At 37.9% G+C, this 22,303-nt stretch overlaps 1 protein-coding gene across 1 annotated transcript in view; it reads left to right on the top strand.

The window, feature by feature from the left end:
• PDZRN4 (PDZ domain containing ring finger 4) overlaps window positions 1–22,303 on the top strand; it is a 398,606-nt gene that overhangs the window by 295,608 nt on the left and 80,695 nt on the right. The window lies entirely within an intron of this gene.

Genomic DNA, 22,303 nt, shown 5'->3' with positions numbered 1-22,303 from the left:
TCATGCTGCTCTATTTTCTCCATAGCAAATAACAGATAATTATCTTTTCATAGTACTTAATATATTTAAGAATTTAATATATTTATTGTATGTTTGCTTCATTAAAATGTCGACTCCATGAGGTCAGGGATTTCATTTGACTTGTTCATTTATATTACCTCACTGCCTAAATCTGTCTAACATGTTGCTGGTGCTCAGTAATTTCTTTCTTTTTTTTTTTTTTCATTCATGAATGAAAATTGAGGCAAAAACAGGAAGAGGAAACTAATCTTAGATTCAAGAAAATTATTTTCTAATTTTTCATTTTAATTAGTATTCCCAGTGCTGTGACAGGAGCATAACATTACACACATCTAATTATATTTTAAATTATAATTGTTAGCTTTGAGTTTTAGTAACATCATTTGCCCTCTAGTCACTGTAACCAACTCTAAATAGGCCTAAAACTTGAAATAATATAAGCAGGGAAGCTCAACTGTATGTATTAAAATGTTTAATATTGTAAGCTTTAAAAATATGCTGTTTTCCAAAATTTAGCTAATTATGTAAAATATCCATTTACATGTTTGGTTATATACCAACAAGATTCTTTAATTCATAAGGCTTGTCTCTTGATATCTACTCAACAGTAGAAATATTTAAAGCTCTGATATCTAGCAATTAAAATTATAGTGGAAGCAACTAATGTAGACAGAGCACAAATTTTGTCACACTTGATCACCCTTTTCTATATCATGCTCAACTACCCTAATGAGGAAATATGGAAAATGTCTACTAGCTGAGAGGTGAGTGCTTTCCCCTACTGGACTTCTAAAGTTGAAAAATGTAGTTCCTTGTTGGGTAAACATAGTCATTGACTTTTATAGCCTTTTAGAAAACACATATGTGTGCAGTCTTTTTAAATCTAGAAAGAAATGCATTACATATTAATGAACGAATGGATAAAAAATGAGTCTGCTATGTTTCTTTCTATCAGAATCCTAAATAACAGTATGTAGTGACATCAAGAACTCTAAGTAGTTAACTATTTTTTTCCTATTTTCATAGTAACTGTTACCAGTTATTGTTAATCTTGTGGTGTTTTATAGCCTTTCAGTCCTGCAAAGGTACATTCCATTATCCTCTCCACAGTTCTTTATCCAGCATCCAAAGTCCTGTCCCAAGTCAGCAATTCCATGAAATGTTGAGATAATTGACGTGGAGCAGAGCATTTCTAAAAACAGTACATGGGATCTCAAACAATTTTTAAATTCATATTAATAATGCATAGGCTATTACTTATTAGGGTGCATATTACAAGCATATATGGGCCTCAGTACTAGAAGAGAATGTGGAAAAATGTTTAGAGGAAGTTTTAAATTGAATAAAGTGTAAAAAATAAAATCTGTAATGAAAAATGACTGAAACACAGTATTTGTTGAAATAAATATTGCAGGTCACCTGGAATCCAGGGATCTGTCTCATCTCATCCTTGTCATATGGCCATCACCAACAAAGCATGATCTTACCGCTTTAATGACAGCTCAAGGAATCCCGTATATAGTAACTGATGGACAAGTGATACCTTCTGGGTCTCTATACCAGAAGAACACCACAATGAAAGAACCCTGACAATCACACAATCACATTTAACTTTTCTCGACTGACAGTAAAAAACAAAACAAAACATAATTAGAGCCTTTTTCTGGCCACATGGCGTGGCATGTGGTGTTTCAGGACCCAAGGATCAAATCATCACTCCCTGCAGTGGAAGGACAGCGTCTTAATCACTGGATCACCATGGAAGTCCCAGGGCTCTTTTTATAAGTACTATTGGTCAGTATTTCACTCAGATATTTTCCAGGTCAATTTTTCCCCTTAAAATATGACTATATATAATTATAAAATTTTAAAAATCCATGAAATAGAGGTTAATTTCTCTCCTCAACTTCTGTGTTATGCAGTGTTTCAATATTCTTATAATAAATAAGAATGTGTCTATTAGACCCAGCATTCTTCAACCTTCATGGAGTAAAATGTCATTAAAATGAACTTACAACTGGGCATGATCTTGCCTTCTAGGAGACATTTTCGGGTGTCACAGGTGGCGGTGTGTGTATGGGGGAGTTGCGGGTGAAGCGGGCAGTAATACTAGCATCTAGTGAGTAGAGGCCAGGATGCTGCTTCTCAGCTTCAAGATGCAAGACCGTCTTCCCCAGTGGAGAACTCTCAAGCCTGACATCACTACCATCGAGAAAGATCAGCCTACAGGCGATTCTGCTATTCAGCAGTTCAGTCACCTCAGAAATAATTTCCACCAGCTGCTTCCCTCATGCTTCTTGTGTTAGAGTAATTGCAAGGTAATGGGGCAGTAGATGTAAATGGAACATACCTCCATGTTTGGAGTCTCAGCAATTTATACGCTGTTTGATTTAAGCAACAAGAGCAAGTCAGCTTGCCATTCTTTAAATTTTGTTCTTTTACTCTATTTTGAAAGACGTAGATATCATAAGTTTGGGCCATGTTACTGAGGTTTTTCTTCTAAACAGAACTCTTAACATTGTGAAGCTGTCATTTAGTAAGTCTAGGAAATTGGTAAAAATGTCATGGTGACATCAATTGACCGTGATCTTCAGCTTTCTAAAAGTTACCAAACTGAATATTTAGCAAGGTCCCAGTTCAGCCAGTAGTTCTGTGCTCTGGTTTCTAGTAAACTCAGAAATACTTGTCAGAATTAGGAAATCAGTAATCTCTTCTCGTTTTCATTGCCTTCTTTGATAAGCAATTTTGCTGAGAACATAATATTTAGATTTAAATTAGCAACCATTTCCTATATCCTTCACGGGGATTGATGAACTAATCTAGGCAACAGGTTGAGAACAAAAGAGAGAGACCCGATGGTGGCATAACAAGAATGCTGAGAGTCAGCCTAGGCTTTACAACTTGTTGTATGACCTTGGTAAAAATCAATTAAACCAATATCTACCTCCTACTTAAGATGTACATAATCCTTAAATCTCCTGTCAACGGTGAGATGCATATTGGTGAGGAAATTAACTCATAAACTGCTAAATAGATTGCAAACATCAAGCCCTAAATTCCCTCATCTGTACTGACTTCACATATATTTGAAACTTAACAATGAACTGAGGTTTTGAAGACTTATGTAACTTTCCAAGTCTACTTTGGTAGCAAATGGTATAGAATTCAAATCATCTAACCACTAATCCAATGCTCTTTGTGTATAACATTTTCCTTTTTAAAATGTTTGCCATCTGAAAATCTCATTTGCATGCTTTGTCAACATGTCTAAACCTCCTATCATTATCACTCTCTGATAAACACTGGATAGAGAACCCTTTTGAATGCCATACAGATAACAAAATAATAAATATTTTCCATATTTTATTGAATTCTAACTCTATCTTGCATATTGGTTATATTTTATTATTTTCTCATTATTTTGTCATAACAACTTTTAGAGATCAGCATTATTATCCCCAGTTATATAAATGAAGAAACCAAAGTGTGCAAGAGTCAAATGATCAACCTGAAGTCACATAGCTGCCAAGGGACAAAGCTTGGGACCAAGCTAGGGCCCGACAATCATGCTTTTTCCCTTTACTTTACTTTGCTTTTTTGCATTATAATGCATATTCATGAATATCTTGTCATGTACTATTTAAGCACCCTACACCCTCAAAGTAGTACATTCTCTGTCTTAGGGTTAGGGTTACAGTTAGGGAAATGGTTCTTTTTCTTGTCTCCAAGGATGTCATGTTCAGTATTGGACTTAAAAAACAAAAAGGATAAGTATGACTCAGGCCTCTCTCATTTTCTCTCTTGCTCTCACTCTTTCCTTTCTTTCTCTTCCCATCCTCATTTCTCATATAAGAAAGTTTAAAGAAAAGTAAAGTAAATGATAACTTATGAGGAAAACACTTAAAATGAAAAATACTTTCAAATATGGCAACATTACACCGTCTTAAAAAAAAGATGTTAATCCTCCACAGAAGCATCATCATGTGTGTTCACCTGAGGACCCTGTCTTTAGGATTGTCTGTTCTCTGAGACCCTCTACTTGGAACTTTTGTTTTGTCAGTCTCCCCACACATTTCGAGAAATTGCTACCATCTACCTCTTGGTGGATGGAGAAGGAAATGGCTACCTAGTATTCTTGCCTTGGAAATCCTGTGGACAGAAGAGCCTGGGGGACTGCAGTCCACCATCTCACAAGAGTCAGACATGACTCGGCAACTAAACAACAACCACCTCTTGGTGGAATCGCATTTCTCAAGATCCATCTTCTCAACCCCAAGAGTACTACTTTCAGGTCTGAGTTATTAGAATCATCTTCTGAGGGTTCCAGCAGGACAAGGTAGAGTAGGGTTTTGTATGGTGAGGAGCACAGAATATCCCAGGGTGAGCATGGGTGCTGTTGGAGTCTTTGAGATTTCCTTCGAGACAGGCAGCACATTCACCACTTTACTTTTCTGATATCCAGTGAGTAACTCATAATCCATACACACACTCACACACACACACACACACACACACAAACACAAGCACACACATACATATACCACATGCCCAAGTCATCCCAATGCCCTGTGAATCCTCGGAGAAGTTTGTCTCAATTTTTAGTTTGGTTTAATCAGCAGTGAAGAATTCTGTCAAAACTGGGGCAAATAAAATACTTGTGAATAATTCTGCCTTTCATTGTCCAAGTGAACTGTCTTCCTTTGTGCCTTCATAGATAATTTTAGTGGGACATTGGGAGAGCCTGTGTTAGGAGCCACCAACTAGTCACAATTCTAAAAGGAAAAGGCTATCTTGTGCAGTTTAAAAACTGTCTTTAGCACTTTTGTTCTCATTAGAAATTGCATGTTATATTATAAACTGATTAGGCCCTGAAGACATTTTCATGTACTTAATAAGAGCCACTTTTGATCATATGTTAGTAATGGCTGCCTGCAGGAGAGTGGCACATTTTTACCTTTGTGCTTTATTCTCTTTGTCTGATTCCTAGACATTTACCCAGTATAGACTGACTAAAAATATTTTCACTTGATATAATTTTGGTCACCTAACTCATATATGTTTCATTCATACATATTCATAGGAAGACCACATTACCCTCAGAAAAATGAAATCTATGTAATGAATTGATTAGTGTATCAAGCAATTATATCAGATGCATATAAAAATATGTGTTTTCCATGATCTTAAAAGATGCTTTTTAAGTTAAAGATTTATTTATTCAACAACCCACAACTCCTACATGCTGTGATAAAAATATTAAAAATATGAAACAATAATGGCAAACCAACAGTTAATTTTCACATATTAAAACATCTTTAAAAGATAGAAAAAACCCATCATCTAAGATTAATTTTTATGTTATCTCCTTACTTGTGCAAAACTCTTGGAATTTATATCTTGCTTGAAGAAGAAAAGGAATCTTAGACCATATAAAAAGCATGTGACTACCTCCAATTAGAGAGTTTCTTTCCCCAAAATTAATGAAAGGGTCATAAGAACAAAAAATATACTATGCTTGGCAAGGAATATTGAAGAGGAGCCATGAGTGTGTGTGTGTGTGTGTGTGTGTGTGTGTGTGTGTGTATGTGTGTGTGTATGTCTTTGGCGCTCAGATTAAAAGATATCATAAGGAAAGTGTGTTTTCTCTCTGTGATTTGAGTGTTTTACCGGGATGCAGATGGTAGAAATTTCTGAATCTCACCCTGCCATTTGAAAAGAAATGAAGGGAAGACTCTGTTTAATGCTGTGTCTCATCATCCTAGCAGTCATATTAAACGTAACTACTTCAAGTTCTTGCAAATATGAGATCTTCGTGGTGCAAGAAAAATCAGACTTCATTTAGCATTCTCCTAGTCACTCCTTTTGGATTATTCTTTACACCTTTGAAATGTCCAAGTCACTCTGGGATAGCTATTTGTAAGCTGCCACTGTGAGATGACATTTAAAACGAATGAAAGAGATATAGACAGCATCCTCTCTAAATAAACAAAATCAAGCTAGAAAGCTGCTGTAGAAATACTTCTTTTCTGTCCCGCTCTTCTGTGCATATGGCATTCTGGAAATTATAAATTCTGTTTTTATAGAACTACAATATTTATTACCAGAGGAAAATAGATTATTAATTACAGCCAAAGGCTGCTTTGATTAAATATACAATTAATTAGCTATGCTAAGCTCATCCATCCCAGAGCTCCTAATATTTTCAGCCTGATGATTCTTCTAGTACTTTTAATTAAAATTGTTTTAAAAAGCCACAAGTTGGTTGCATGTGCACTTAAATTGAAGTTATCTCTTCAGTGTTTCACCGGTTTCCGTATGCCATGTAATTAATCTTTTGTGATTAAATGTACATAAAATCATCAGAGATGCAAGGTAATTTGTGCAGACATGGAACAATGGAGTGCCTTGGCAGGATTGTTTTATCTGCTGAAAATTATTTTAAAATTGTACATATGTTAATTGTTTACAGGAACTAAAATTACAAAAATATATGCCCCTCTCCCCCCGTCTTCCACACAAAGCAAAATAAAATCAACAGTATTAGTGTAGAAACATGTTTGTGGCAGGTTGAATTTAAGAATATAATGACTCCATCTGTGGTTACTCTCCCTTTGGTCTTCAGTCTCATTCATTTCCTGAAGGAGTCACAGGGCCGTGTAAAACACAGTTTTCAAAAAGTGCCCCCAAGTACTGTTGTCTAATTTAACATGCATGCCGACAGAGAATGCCAAAACCTTGAGTTAGCTGCAGTTTTGCATATAGTCCAGCTACTGTTTTGGAGAAGTTCTCTCTGTTTGAACCACTCATTGTAATGTGTCCACCAAGGTGAAAACACAAGAGAACACAGGTGGTTACTTCTCTGGGAACCTCATCCGTCACACCACTGTGGGCCACTGAACCGCTGTGAGACGGTAACAAAACTGGGTCACACGTGAGCAAGGCCAGACTTTGAACTAGGCATCTCACGGAAAAGTTCAATGGCAGATTGACAGGTCCTGGAGTCACCTTCATGTCTGAGTTTTACTTGATTCACTTATAGAAAACAAAGAGGTGGAGGGTTCTTTTAACTAAAGTTTTAAATGACTTCAGGATTGTGTGAGAATAGTGCATATTCATGCTTATGTATACTTTTATAGATTTTCTTAGAACTGTGAAGATCTTTATCATCTTGTCTAACCTATTCATTTTACAGAAACGTTTTTTTCACTTTTCAACTGAAATTTTCTTGTCCTTGGGAGAGAAATTGAGACAATTATCCATCCCGTGACTACCTACAGTTCAATTCAGTTTTGTTCAGTCGTTCAGTCATGTCCAACTCTTTGCGACCCCATGGACTGCAGCACGCTAGGCCTCCCTGTCCATCACCAACTCCCAGAGCTTGTTCAAACTCACGTCTATTGAGTCAGTGATGCCATCCAACCATTTCTTCCTCTGTCGTCCGCTTCTTTTCCTGCCGTTACTACTTACAGTTGATTACTTAATTGTAGTCTGATGAATTACTTACTAAAAGAAAAGAGAAAACATAAACCCACCAATCCTCTTATTCAGTTGTTAGAGCTCTATACCTCTATTGATGTGTAATAATAATAGAAATTTTAAGAAAAACTTTGTTTTTTTTCACTCAGTATCTATGTGATCATGAGCAAATTGCTTAAACTCTTAAGACTTAATTTCTTTATCTAGAGGATGAGTTTTATAATTCCTTCACCTCTAGGAGTAGATATTACTGAGTGGAGTATGTGGCACATAGTAAACACTCAACCAATTTTTATTACTGTTATTACCTTTATTACCCATTTCAATGTACATGTAGAGACAACCAAGTTAAGAAATCACTGAGGAAAATTTCAGCTATTTTATATAAAATTACATCAGTTGCTATTTTAAACGCATTTACTTCATCTTTTGGCTCAGGCAGCTATTATTTTTTTTATTAAATACAGACCAATATATTGCTTTCCACAGTTCACGAATTTGAGGAGTTTGGAAGAATGGTGTTAAGAAGGTTATGGGCACAAATTCAGTTGGTTTTACTTGTGGGCATAAAAGCATATGAATTTCCCTGTGGGCTTGGCCTTTTTACTGTAGTTTCGTGTCATCGATTGAGTTCAACAAGTGTCAGAATGAATTCAAATGGCAGAATTGATTGTTGAAAATGATTTAAACCTTCCACTTCTCCAAAGGTGATGACTGTTTGTTCAGATTTTTTGTCCTGTCCTTTCAAACTCATATGAAATAACTTTCATATTCGAAGCACTAGGTTAGAGATGTTGGTAGTGAAGAGGCAGTTATATATCATACAAGTTCTACGTTCTTGTGTTAATCCCTATGTTCTAAAACTCCTATATCCACTTGGGTGAAATATCTAAGTTTATAACTCACACAAAGCTATAAATGACTCAGGTGGAGGGCCCTAGAAAGGTATAAAAGTATTTGTGTGTGTGCAAGTTTGTGTGAGTTTTATGAGTGTTTGTGTATGTGTGTGAGAGAGAGAGAAAGAGGGAGAGAGAGAGAGAGAGAGAAAGTGAGTATGTACAGTGTTGAGACAGTTACCCTATTTCCTAGGTGAGTACTAACCAGAGATGCAGTTTCAGAACATTGGAAGAAGTAGTTTTTGATTTCTAAAATAATCACTGAAAATATAAGTCTATAGGAGATGGGCAACATCCACTTAGAATGCCTTTATACTTTATTTTTTAAAATTAATTAAAATTACTTTACAATGTTCTGTTCATTTCTACTGCACAGGAAAACAGTAGAATCAGCTGTACGTATACACACATCTCCCTTTTCACATTACTTCCCCATTTAGGTCACGGGAGCATGCTGAGTAGGGTCCTTGAGCTATACAGTCGGTTCTCATTAGTTATCTGTTTTATACATAACATCACTATTTTTATATGTCAAGAAAGCCTTTATACTTAAAATCAGATTCTACAGCTTGTATTTGTGTACAGGGAGGATTTAATCAATTGCACTAGAAATTGTGGCTAGGCTGTTGTAGAAAATCTGCCAATCGGACAGTCCTGTTGAACTGTGTATAAATGAGAGTGTCATAATGCCATTGTACAGCCCTCTCCTGCCTCCTCCATTTGGACCATCCTTGCTGTCCCCATCAGATACAGGCACTGGTCATTCTCTCCATGTATCTTCCTAAAAAAGATCTTCACAATACCAGATAATCACTCACCTAGAGCCAGACATCCTGGAACACGAAGTCAAGTGGGCCTTAGGAAGTATCTCTCTGAACAAAGCTGGTGGAGGTGATGGAATTCCAGTTGAGTATTTCAAATCCTGAAAGATGATGCTGTGAAAGTGCTGCACTCAGTATGCCAGCAAATGTGGAAAACTCAGCAGTGGCCACAGGACTGGAAAAGGTCAGTTTTCATTCCAATCCCAAAGAAAGGCAATCCCAAAGAATGCTCAAACTACCACACAATTGCACTCATCTTACATGCTAGTAAAGTAATACTCAAAATTCTCCAAGCCAGTCTTCAACAGTACATGAACCATGAACTTCCAGATGTTCAAGTTGGTTTTAGAAAAGGCAGAGGAACCAGAAATCAAATTGCCAACATTTGTTGGATTATCAAAAAAGCAAGAGTTCCAGAAAAACATCTATTTTTGCTTTATTGATTGTGCCAAAGCCTTTGACTGTGTGGATCACCACAAACTGTGGAAAATTCTTCAAGATCGGAATACCAGACCACCTGACCTGCCTCTTGAGAAATCTGCATGCAGGTCAGGAAGCAACAGTTAGAACTGGACATGGAACAATAGACTGGTTCCAAATCAGGAAAGGAGTATGTCAAAGCTGTATATTGTCACCCTGCTTATTTAGCTTATATGCAGAGTACATCATGAGAAACGCTGGGCTGGATGAAGCACAAGCTGGAATCAAGATTGCTGGGAGAAATATCAATAACCTCAGATATGCAGATGACACCACCCTTATGGCAGAGAGTGAAGAGGAACTGAAAAGCCTCTTGATGAAAGTGAAAGAGGAGAGTGAAAAAGTTGGCTTAAAGCTCAACATTCAGAAAACTAAGATCATGGCATCCGGTCTCATCACTTCATGGCAAATAGATGGGGAAACAGTGGAAACAGTTACAGACTTTATTTTCTTGGGCTCCAAAATCACTGCAGATGGTGATTGCAGCCATGAAATTAAAAGACGCTTACCCCTTGGGAAAAAAGTTATGACCAACCTAGACAGCATATTAAAAAGCAAAGACATTACTTTGCCAACAAAGGTCCATCTAGTAGGCTATGGTTTTTCTAGTAGTCATGTATGGATGTGAGAGTTGGTCTATAAGGAAAGTTGAGCACCGAAGAATTGATGCTTTTGAACTGTGGTGTTGGAGAAGACTCTTGAGAGTCCATTGGACTGCAAGGAGATCCAACCAGTCCATCCTAAGTATGGGAAATCAGTCCTAAGTATTCATTGGAAGGACTGATGTTGAAGCTGAAACTCCAATATTTGGCCTCCTGATGTGAAGAACTGGGTCGTTTGAAAAGACCCTGATGCTGGGAAAGATTGAAGGTGGGAGGAGAAGGGGACAATAGAGGATGAGGTGGTTGGATGGCATCACTGACTTGATGGACATGAGTTTGAGTCAACTCTGGAAGTTGATGATGGACAGGGAGGCCTGGCGTGCTGCAGTCCATGGGGTCACAAAGAGTCAGACATGACTGAGCAACTGAACAGAACTGATCTTCGTAAATGCCTTCCCTGCTTTAGTTATTTCTCACGGCAGACTTTGGAGTTATCTTCAAATCCTAAATGAGACCATGCTATATTTCAGATGCAAGGTGTTTAAAACAAATACCTTGCCACAGCCCATTGAAAACATAGGGATCTTGTGAAAGCCTCCTTTCCAGTGTCTTTTTTCTGTACTTATCCAAATCCCTTTGAAATCTGTTACACCAGATCTCCTACTGGTTCCCAGAAATCTTGCTCTTTTATTTCTTTGCCCTGGATTCTCTTCCTTACTCCCATCTTTGCTGCTAATGAAACACTACCTCTTTAAGACCGCCTCAGATGTCAAGTCCTGGAGTCAAATCACAATATTGCCAGATATGGTTGGCCCTTGATGCTTCCATAGAGCTCTACTAGCACCTTCATTTCAGCTCTTTACAAATTTGCTTACAATTACAGATGTAGCTGTTGTTTTTCCCTAGCAGATTGTGAGAGCAAGTGCTTTTCCTTATGCCTTCTGATCCTCGGCTTCCACAGCTTTCAAATGGGGATAAAATTCTTACCTCACCTGATTGTTCTTGGATGTGACTGAGCTAACAGAGACCAAGGGCTTGGCTCAGCTTGTGGCATTTTGTAAAGAACGCTCACTCAGTGCTAACTGCTATTGTCGTTGTTGCTGCCAGGAGTGTAAGCACAGGTATTTTCTTGTATCCCCAGAGAATCACCTGGTCTCTGTCACTCAAGAGTTCCCCAGGAAGGAAGGGAGGGAATCAAGGAATCATGAGTCAACATCATAGCATGTCAGCTGCCTGAGCTGTATTATTTCTGTGATCCTGTCCACAGCGCTGTGAGTGGGTGTTACTAGCTCCTGTTCCAGACGAATTAACTGAGGCTCAGAGAATTTAGATAACTTAAAGCCCCACAACTGATATTGAGAACTGTGTATAGACCCCAGTCCTGAATGATTCCCACATCCTTGTTCTTTTTGCTGAAACACTGAATGCTGGGCGGGGCTCTCGAGCAGAGCACTTAATGCCTTTTCTTTGCCACTCAAATCCGTTTTTATGGTGAAAAGTGAAGTCGCTCAGTCGTGTCTGACTCTTTGCGACCCCGTGGACTGTAGCCTACCACGCTCCTCCATCCATGGGATTTTCCAGGCAAGAGTACTGGAGTGGGTTGCCATTTCCTTCTCCAGAGGATCTTCCCGACCCAGGGATCGAACCCGGGTCTCCCGCACTGTTGGCAGACGCTTTACCGTCTGAGCCACCAGGGAAGCCCAAGTAAAAGGAATAATATGGATAACTGGGCTACGAAATAGAGCTGGGCAATGAAAGGCATGCAGTTTGCACATAATCACAGGTAACTTTAGTGACAAGCCCAATGACATTTGTTTTAACATGGCGGTGGTGGTTTAGTCACTCAGTTGTATCTGATTCTTGTGACCCCATGGGCTGTAGCCTGCCAGTCTGCTCTGTCCATGGGATTCTCCAGAATACTGGAGTGGGTTGCCATTTCCTTCTCCAGGTTGTTTTAACATGTGTCCTGATAAATACATAACAAATTATTTAATATATTTATTGAGAGTCAAGTACGTGCCAAACACGTTTGCGGCCCTTAAACAACAGTACTAGACAAAACATCAGCTTCTTGTCATTCAGCGTTTGTTGCACAGAAGCATTTAAATAGCTAAGCATATTTTGATATGCTTATAGAAAAGGGACAGTGGACTTCTGGTGAAGATGTCCTCAGCGTCTTTGATGTTGTCATCAGTGTCCTATCACAAATAAGTCACTATCTTGTCCCTCATTAGTAACTATGTGTAACACTAGCATTGCTTTAATTTAACAGAAAGTTATTTTTAACACTTCTATGACACTATGCTAGTGTGGCTGAGACCCAAAGTTATGTTCTTAATATTCATATATGTTCTCATCATGAAAATGGTATCACGAGATCTCGTCCAAGGGCTGAGAGCACATTTCCGCTTGCTCAGTGAGTACGAAAAATGTATAGCTCTGTCGAATCCTCAGTTGCTTATGCTGTTTATAGTAATTTTTAAAGAAAATCTGGGTCATTTAATTACAATGAAGTTTGTTCCCAATGAAACAGTTTGAGTTCATTTTAACAGCTTTTGCCCTATGTATGCCTTATGTCTTTACACCCTTAGGCTTGCTGCAGGAAATTTTATGTCTCCATCAGAATTTCTCTTTAAGTTTAACATATTTGGATCTGATGTGTCAAAACTCAATGGATAGGTTTATTAATAATCAACTACATCAGCTTAGTATTATCTTAGGAAGTAAAAGGTCAATAAGTAGTTGTTATCCTACCATTTCATCAGTGGACTCTTCTCCAAAGACTTCAAGTCATTATTCACTGCTTATAGAGTCACTTGAGATATAAAAAGTCTTTTATAGTAATGAAAGAAGTCCTACAATTAGCCAGAAGGCAGTCATCCATCTTTTTAAATAGCTCAGCTTGGAGGAGAACAGGATTTCAGGTGATACTCAGTAGATGAATTGTTATGACAATGATAAAGTTGGTGATAGCAATCTGTGTTTTTTGCTGTAGGGATGTGTGTGTGTGTGTGTGTGTGTGTGTGGTATGTGCACAAGAAAAAAGACATTCAGTTCAGACTAAGAATTTGTTCCTCTTAAAGATAAGCAAATACAGAAACACTTTGTAGGGAGCTTATAATTCATCAATTGCTTATAATTATTTGCTAACTCTAAATGATTATAGCATAAATGCATTTGTAACTAATAACAAATATAACAATATCTTGAGACATTTTATTTTGACATAATTTCAGACTCATCAAAGAGTTATAAGAATAGTACAAGGAATTCTCAAATACCTACATCTAGAATTTTATTTAACATTTTTAATAAACATTTAACATATTTAACATTAACATTTTACATGTGCTTTAGATTCATTCTGTCTCTCCTCTCTTCCCCACCCCATCCCTCAAGTGTTCTCACTCTCTCCCTCATCAAGTCATAAAGATTAATATCATCAATAGTGGGCCAAGGTGGTAAGTTTTAGCTTTTTTTAAATTAATTTATTTTTATTGAAGATAACTGTGTCACAGAATTTTGCTGTTTTCTGTCAAACCTCAACATGAATCAGCCATAAGTATACATATATCCCCTCCCTTTTGAAATTTCCTCCTGTCTCCCTCTCCACCCCACCCCTTTAACCATTATTTTGTTATTGTTTTTCTGTTTTTAAATCAAAGGAGTTCCATGCCTAGTTATATTAATAAGAAAGAAACAGAGAGCGCACTCAAAGGGTTTCATTGAAGAAAGTTGGATGAAGGAACACTCACAGAGGTATGAGCAGAGTTAAGGGAATGAACACAATAGAAAGAGAAATCCTTTCTACTCACAGACCTGAAGGAGGAAGGTAAGCCAGGGTGTGAACCAACCCTGGCCAGAGCTGGCATCCTGAAAGCCAGGAAGGGAGGCCCTGGATAAAGACAGAACATTAGCTCTCTTACCACTGGCCAAAGCAAGCAAAAGACGTAAAGCAAGGGAGCCTAGTGGCATGGAATACAGTTGGCAGCATCCCAGCAGATACAGAGCTGGGTAGAAAAGAGTGCACTGTGGATCTCAGGGACAAAGCAAGAAACACCAGCTCAAGTGCCAAAGAGGAGTTTCCATTTCTTTCATTAAGGGGAGGGAAGATAAATTTATTTATAAGGAGGGAAATAAAGCTATGTTGCACACATTTTATTTCCCTCAGTAAGAATCAAAACTATCATAACCTGTTCCTTTAATAATTGGAATAATTTACATAGATAACCACTCTTCAAATTTGCTAAATCCCAGCCAAATGGGAAAGTGTGGCAATGAAAAGAAAGAAAGAAGCAGAAAATACCAAAGAAGGAATACAAAAATTAAGGCAGAGAAAAGATAATAGGGAGAAAGGCAATTATTAAAATTTCATCCCCAAGATTTCCTATAACCAAAAATACAAATTGGTTCAAGAACAGTTCTGAAAAATCCCGGACCAGGGATCTAATCCATGTCCCCTGCATTGGCAGGCGGATTCCTGTCCAGTGCCCCACTAGGGAAGTCCTGGGCCTGCAACATCTTAAGAAAAGTTGGAGATGAGTCTTGCTTGCATCTGGGAACACTTTGTCATCAAAATGTACCGCAAAAGGAGCTGGGAAACAGCATCCTGCAGTAGTGACCTCAGCGTCACAATCAGTTAACTAAATATATTATTAGGCTTTTAAAATATCTCCTTGGGTTAATGGGAGTCTGCAATTCACAATGTTACATGTAGAAGAATTTTGAATAAATTCAGTTCTTTGTGTTGTAAATGTGTGTCACACACGGTTGTTAGGGCAAATTCCGCACTGTCACAAGTTACAGGTTAGACTGCAGTCTCTATTGATTACCTGGTAGCTCAGTCAGTAAAGAATTCACCTGCCGTACAGGAAACTTGGGTTTGATCCCTGGGTTGGGAAGATCCCCTGGAGGAGGGCATGGCAACCCACTCCAATATTCCTGCCTGGAGAATCCCCAAGGACAGAGAAGCCTGGTGGACTGCAGTCCGTGGGTGGCAAAGAGTCGGACACGACTGAGCGACTAAGCATAGCCCAGGAAGCACAACACAGTCTCTACTGGGGAACATACAAGTCAGGGGGCAGCAGCACGCGGGGACCTGGAACTCAGACCTACAGCGGGTCCGTGTTCCAGTGGAGAGACCCCACCCTGCTGCGGCTTCCTTAGGGTCACATGGTCAGGAGGGAAACACAGGAGATTTAGGCTGTCTGAGTTAGAAGTCAGTTACCTCCGTGTTCTGGGAAAGCCAGCTACTCGGCACTGGGGAGCCTTTGGAGCTCAAGGGAAGCTGCAAGACCTCACACACCAGCAAAATGAAGCTACCACCCTGCAGTCCAGGCAAGACAGAAGGAGCCCCAGGGTCACTTCTGAATAAGTCTGCTCATTAGAACCTGTGTGATAATTACCTTATTCTCTTCCCAAAATCTGACAACAGCACAGTCAAAAGAACACTGAACTACACAGACTTTTTTTTTTTCAGTTATTCACATATCTTTTTTTTTTTTTTTCACCTATTTTTATTAGTTGGAGGCTAATTACTTTACAATATTGTAGTGGTTTTTGTCATACATTGATATGAATCAGCCATGGATTTACAAGTATTCCCCATCCCGATCCCCCCTCCCGCCTCCCTCTCCACCCAATTCCTCTGGGTCTTCCCAGTGCACCAGGCCCGAGCACTTGTCTCATGCATCCAGTCTGGGCTGGTGATCTGTTTCACCCTAGATTATATACATGTTTCAATGCTGTTCTCTCGAAACATCCCACCCTCGCCTTCTCCCACAGGGTCCAAAAGTCTGTTCTGTACATCTGTGTCTCTTTTTCTGTTTTGCATATTGGGTTATCATTACCATCTTTTTAAATTCCATATATATGCGTTAGTATACTGTATTGGTCTTTATCTTTCTGGCTTACTTCACTCTGTATAATGGGCTCCGATTTCATCCATCTCATTATAACTGATTCAAATGAATTCTTTTTAATGGCTGAGTAATATTCCATGGTGTATATGTACCATAGCTTCCTTATCCATTCGTCTGCTGATGGGCATCTAGGGTGCTTTTGATTTAATGCAACATAACATTTTTTACGTTCTCACTTTCTAAAATACGATTATCACAGGCCTACCAGTGTTTTGTTCATTGACAATATTTTTTAAATGTTTCAAAATTAAGTTTAGTCAATCTCACAAGATTTTCTTCATAACATGTTGCACAATTCCTTTTCTGTGAGTTCTTTTTGCTATAAATATTTCTTATGCTATGCTGTTCTCAATTTACATAACAGATGTCCATCTAGAAGCAAACATACCAAGTTTAGAAAAAGGTGATATGCTTAAATTCCTTAAAACTGATTTACAGAGTGTATATGACAAGTGTTTTAATGAATATAGAGTTCAGATTATTTTAAATTCCTTTCATACCAAACATTTTAGCAGCAATTTAAATATTGCTTTTTTCTTACATAAAATGTTATTAGGCTCTGTTTTTATAATACCCCCATAATTATCAGAGAATTTGATCAGCAATCATATAGGGATTCTAATCAAAATTAATTTCATAGTTATTTGTGAGGGTAAGAGTTCTTGTAAGCTGCCATGCCCATCCATAATTACAACACTCAGGTTTGAGGATCTAAAGTAAAAATAGTGACTGTAGTTTATAACACTGTATTACATAATTGAAATTTGCTAAGCAAATAGAATGTAAATGTTCTCACCTAAATAAAACATAATTAATTAATTGAAGTGATAAATGTGTTAATAGCTATTTGGAATCGTTTCACAATACATACATATATTAAATTACTACCATGTACATATTAAATATCTTATAATGTTATCTGTATCTCAATAATGCTGAAAATAAGTTAATGAATAAATGAAAAACTAAATTTTATAAACATTAAAAACAGTATTTAAATGTTTTATGCTTGCTTATTCTCTACTTGAAATTGTACATAATCTTTGGTATTCTGCACCTTTTCTACTGAGTATTCTTATAAGTATAATCTCATGAAAGGCAGAGATACTTAAAAGCTCTTAGTTTCTGAAAGAGGCACAGAGATTTGGAAACCCTCATCGTCCCAAACAGCCTAAGTTGGAAATGAAATAGCACCAGTGTGATTTGGTCATTCATGCCCTTGTTTGCTCTTTAGAAAAAAGAAAAGCCTGTTTGTTTTCTGACACTCAAGAAAATTGTGCATGTGGCTGGATTTGGAGGAATAATCAAAGCAGAAGAGCTCACATACAAGCTGAGGCCACCAGTCACCCTGGGGAGGTTGTTGACAAGTGGCCCAGATTTTGCAGTTTATCCAAAAGAGTAGATTGATTTTTAGTTAAACAGAAGCTTCACCAAATGATAGCATGATCTGGTTTACATATGAAAAGCTATATTCTTTACTTAACATTCACAAGTTGCTTATGGATTAATTAGCCCATCTGCCACAACAAATGGATTCTCACTTCTTATGCATTGATTGCTGAAAAGTGACTACTTGTCTCCTATTCACTTCCCTCTATCAATATAATGGAAAATAATTTTTGAGAAGCAAGACATTTATTTGTTCATATCTGTAAAAATGTGTATATATCTTCAACGTATCAACTAAATTGATAAAGTAAGTGCAGGAAAGAGGAAGACCTCTGGAAATGGTTTCCCATGGTTAGGATTTCTTTTAGTCACTTAACATCCGGTAGAACTGTTTCAAGTTTGGCATGATTAAGGCTCCTCTTTATACTTGCTTCCAATCCCAAGTCTATTTTTCTTCTTGAGGGTAACCACATCTCTGTTTCTCCCAAAACTTCTATCATTAGCATCTTCCTTTCCTCTTTTATGCTGTTACCAATTCTGATAATTGTCTTTATCAATAAGGTGCCTGGTTTCTCATTTATCTCAAATCAGGTGACTTAATCGCCATTCCAGAGTCTAGTTGCTCCATGCTGGGGCTGTGAGCGTCTTATCAAAGAGCAGTTACATGAGTCTTTTCAGTTTTACTCTAGTTGCTAGGTAGCTTTAGAAACAAATCAGTTTTGTCCACAGTTATCAGACAGCCAGATGTTATAGTAATAAAAGGAATTACCTCATATATTTCTCATGTTTATTAGGACGCTCTAACCTCTCATTCATTTCATTAGCAACCACCTTAGAAAAAGGTCTCTTTATCTACACCTTGCTTAGATCGAATCATCAGTCTTCTGCATGTACACTTCAAACCCACACCCTGTAATATGTGTGTATATCTTAATTTTCGAATTACCTTTCCTCCCATCAATTTTGCTCCCAACACTCTTCACCGAGTTTTTCCTCCTGAAAATCAGCTTCTAGCACTTTTGCCTCCTTCCGCTGATTAGGCATCTAGAACAGTTCGAATCAGCACTCTTAACTGTCTATATTAACTGGAATGCCATTAAGAGCTGACTTTTCCTTCTTCAATTTCATTTCACATGTATTGTCCATACAAAACCAAGATTGAGGTAGAGAGAGAGGAGGAGGGAAGGGATAGTGAAGGGAGGGAGTGAAGGAGGGAAGGAAAGACTGTGATGGAAAAGAAATAAAAGGATAACGATATGGCACTAGGTAATACCAAATATCTTGTTGGTTTAGGATCTAACCACATGGAAAACGCAGTTTTGCTATTAATTTATTTGCTAGTTTACTTCAAAACTTTCTATAGGATTAAAATTTCAGATATTCTTTCAAAATTATTCTTCTCCCTAGCTGTAACTAATGATAACTGAGTAAAGTAACTGCCACAAAATCCCAATTAAACTCTTCTTTTTTCTATTGTGAAAGGCATGACTTATGGTGACCTTTGGGTAGGCTAACAGTATGTTGATGAACTTCAAGTGAAGTGAAAAAAAAGCATTTTGTATCATCAGTGCTCACATTTTCCAAGGGATCACATGGGGCAGTATACTGAGCCTTTAAAGGTCATAGACTTCTTTACTTTGAGAGATATTAAATAGCTTATGAAAATAGGGGTCAGCTGCATGATAACTAGAAGAAAAGAGCATTCCCAATAGGGAAGTAAGATATTTGAGATTATATTGACTGTCCTTTTTTAAGATTGTATTCAATTGTCCTTAAAGCAAAAAATTAATTTTGCATATAAATGCCATGGTTGTAAATGAATGAATATACAGGTCTTAGAATCAATAGCTATTGATCTTGCTGTATGAATGCTAATATTGTCTGCATATACTAAGTATTACGATAAGAACTAATAACTTCACAGTCTAAAATACTCTCCAGTAATTTTTTGTTTCTGAAAATTTTTTTATACTTTTCTGAACTTTGCAAAAATGGCCTTACTTCACTTATAGGAGCATAAGATAAATAATCATTATCATTAAGGAACTTTTTAAAAATTATTCTTTCTTTGAAGATCACTAAAACAAGTAAGAAACAAAGGAGTCTCAAGACTAGATTGTAGGCAGGGTACTGAGCCACCTTGGGGAAGAAATAGAATAATGGCATTTCTTCACTATTTAATGACATACAATTTATGCGTTAGTAGGATTTCATGTCGGCTTCCCAGCTGGTGCTAGTGGCAAAGAACCTACTGCCAATGCAGGAGGCGCAAGGGATGAGGGTTCATTCCCTGGGTTAGGAAGATCCTCTGGAGGAGGGCATGGCAACCCACACCGGTATTCTTGCCTGAAGAATCCCAGGGACAGAGGAACCTGGCAGGCTATGGTCCATAGAGTTGCAAAGAGTTGGACGCGACTGAAATGACTTAGCACACACACACGCAGGATTTCATGTATGATTGGAAGAAACCATGGCCATAAATTATTTTCCATTTACCTTCAGATAATGTTTAAAGTTCCTTCAAAAAGAACACTTTCATTCTGCCATTGTTAGGAGTTACTCTAGATACAATGCTTATAGGAAAAAATAGCATTATTGACATTGCTCCAGTAGGTTTTAAATAGCTGATAATAGATTATGACCAAGATTATGACCTCTCTTCTTTTCAGAGAGGTAAAGGTATGAAATCTTGCACAAATGAATATTCACTCAGTTGAAGGGACACCATGAAGCAGGAAATGTGTGGATAAAAGGGGAATTCTTCCATACCACATAGATTATGATGGAACAGTCTATCTACCACTGGATCATCTTCCTTAATTATGGAGTTAGTAAACACTGACCATAAGAAGAGACAGAGGATGATGCTCTTCAATACAAGAAGCCAGATTTCAGTTTGTACTTTTCCACCCTGGAATTTCTCTTACCATGTGCTGACTATAGGTCTTCAGGAGTAGCGGCCTCTCCAGTGTGCCTGTCATCTGAAGGTGCTAGAAGAATGAGTGCCAGCTAGTAGTTGTACTGTGTTCACGTTGCCCCATACGCGCAAAGTCATCAAGCCATTCCAGAGTTATACCAGTGAAAACTCAGTGGTAGTGTTCTAGTTCATGGAGAAAATTAATGACTATGCACATTGGTAGGTAAACACCCAAATCTCCAACTGAAGTTTCTTACTAGTTTTCCAGAAACTGTACTGGTTCATATAGTGCTGGTGAGGAAACTTAAATTGCTCAATTTCTGAAGGCACATTAACTCTTTCAAGGGTCAGTTGAGTAAATTAACTCGTCCAGGTCATTAAGCCTATCTCTACATGACATGACAATTTTCACCTGGCACTGTATCATTTATTTGCTCTGAGCATGCACATATTCTTTCTCTACTTCGGGGGAGAAAGTGTGCTCATTTGAATGTCAGCAGTCTCTCGCTAACTCCAACTCAGTGATTCCTTTTGTGTCTTTTGAAGGCTTCCAGGGATCTCTAAAGATTTGCTGGTGCATAGCAGTTATTAGAGCCTCACCAGCAGATGGGTGGTTTAGTTGTCTAGAAATGGTATAATTTCAGGGGTTTTGAGCACAGTACTGTACTCCCAAGTATCTCTTCCTATTTGCAAAAGCCAACATTATTGGTTCATTTGGGGTGCGAGTTTTTTGACTTTCTTTTATGATTCTTTAGCTGTTTATGAAAACACAACTTCCACTAAGAGGCTGTGTTATTAGAACCCATGTTAGGGGAATAAATTGATGACAATTTGAGAGCAGTTTCTGTACTACCTCTCAGGAGGGTAATCAGAAAAGCCTGTGGGTGTTTTGGGTGCCACAAATGTGAGGAAACATCATTGGCCCTTAAAAAGCAGGCATGGGAGAGTGTCACTAAAAGAAAAATTTTTATCTCCCAAACACCAATGGTTGGCCCAACTGAGAAGCAGTGATGGAAGGAAAAGGCAAACATCCCTTCTTCCTCTGTTACATCCAGGCTACATTGGAGAGTCATAAAATGGTATAGATGAAGACAGGTGAGGCAGCAAAGGGACATGGCATACTCTCTCAGAGGTGTTTCAGAGTGGTGCTCCTTTCTTGTGCATGTAAGTCAGCTGGAATCTTGTTAAAATGCCAGTTCTCATTTAGCAGGTCTGGGGTATAGCCAGGGATTCTGCATTTCTAATCTCTTATGCTGCTGGTCCGCAGACTATACTGTGAATGGCAAGGACTTAGGATAACATGCACATGAGCAATAACATGGTCTTGGATAAAAATGATGAATATAAAATAAATCTGACAGAAATTATATTTCAAGTCAGTAAGACTAATTAAGGGCTTCCCTGGTGGCTACTGGTAAAGAATCCGCCTGCCAATGCAACAGACGTGGGTTCGATCCCTGGGTCAGATGATCCCCTGGAGAAGAAAATGGCAACCCACTCCAGTCTTCTTGCTTGGGAAATCCCATGGACAGAAGAGCTTGTCAGGCTACAGTCCACAGGGTTGCAAGAGTCAGACATGGCTTAGAGACCAAACAAGCTGAAGATTTTAATCATTTTCTGAGGCTTATGTGTTGCTTAAGGTTTGAAATCTTTATTAATAATTCTGATGGTGTGCTTTTTAAAGATATAAGAAATAACTGTTTTCCTAGTTTCCATCACTTTCTCCTGTTGGTGAATAGTTCAATAAATGTCAATGTCTGATTAAATATTCCTTCACAAA

This window comes from Dama dama, chromosome 3 (assembly GCF_033118175.1).
Source record: "Dama dama isolate Ldn47 chromosome 3, ASM3311817v1, whole genome shotgun sequence".
Taxonomy (NCBI): Eukaryota; Metazoa; Chordata; class Mammalia; order Artiodactyla; family Cervidae; genus Dama; species Dama dama.
The sequence above is the reverse complement of the archived record's forward strand: the minus strand, read 5'-3'. Positions and strand labels throughout refer to the sequence as shown.